Here is a 616-nt window from a genome sequence, read left to right on the forward strand (position 1 = left end):
TCTTCATTGCTGGTGAGATTGGTTTTGTTATTTTGTTTTGTGAAATTATTCTGTTTAACAATATATTTTTTTTAATTCTAAGGTAATCATCCATTTTTTTCCTTTAATTACTTTCAATCTTATTAAGTAGCATTTTTTACCTGTTGTTTTCTCTACTGAAAGTAATTCTACCAGTTTGCTTTGTAAATCCTTTAAAATAATGAATTTGTTTCTCTTAGTTTCATGATTATATGTTGAAAGATTGAATGTTTTTATAAGTTTCAAAGCAACAACAACAACACATTAAAGATTCATGATGAATTTAATTTTTATTGCTTAAAGACAAGCCAATAACAACAGAAGCCAGGTTTGATGTTCTTAACAAAATGCTTTTTTTTGAGCACTAGTTGAATTCTGGCTCCATGGCAGACTTAATTTTATCCTAGTAGTGCCACCAGTTGAGCAATCAGCTGGTTCACTGATAGTGTAGTTCCTGCAGCTGTAGTTGTTGTAGCAGTGGTGGTGGTTGCCTTAAAAAAAGAAAGAATAACATTTACTTAAAAAATTGGCAGCATGTCTGAATAAGAAGAACCTCACTTACTTCATTCGAGTTAGATCCAGAGTTGGAGTCTGAGCT

At 31.3% G+C, this 616-nt stretch overlaps 1 long non-coding RNA gene across 1 annotated transcript; it reads right to left on the bottom strand.

The window, feature by feature from the left end:
• Positions 1 to 289: 289 nt before the first annotated feature.
• Positions 290 to 615, bottom strand: LOC112141181. Its single transcript, XR_002918327.2, has 2 exons — positions 581 to 615; positions 290 to 509 (listed from the first exon to the last, which is right to left on the bottom strand). It is a non-coding gene; the product is annotated as an uncharacterized LOC112141181 (long non-coding RNA).
• Between the last annotated feature and the right edge of the window lies 1 nt (position 616).

This window comes from Oryzias melastigma, unplaced genomic scaffold, assembly GCF_002922805.2.
Source record: "Oryzias melastigma strain HK-1 unplaced genomic scaffold, ASM292280v2 sc04561, whole genome shotgun sequence".
NCBI lineage: Eukaryota > Metazoa > Chordata > Actinopteri > Beloniformes > Adrianichthyidae > Oryzias > Oryzias melastigma.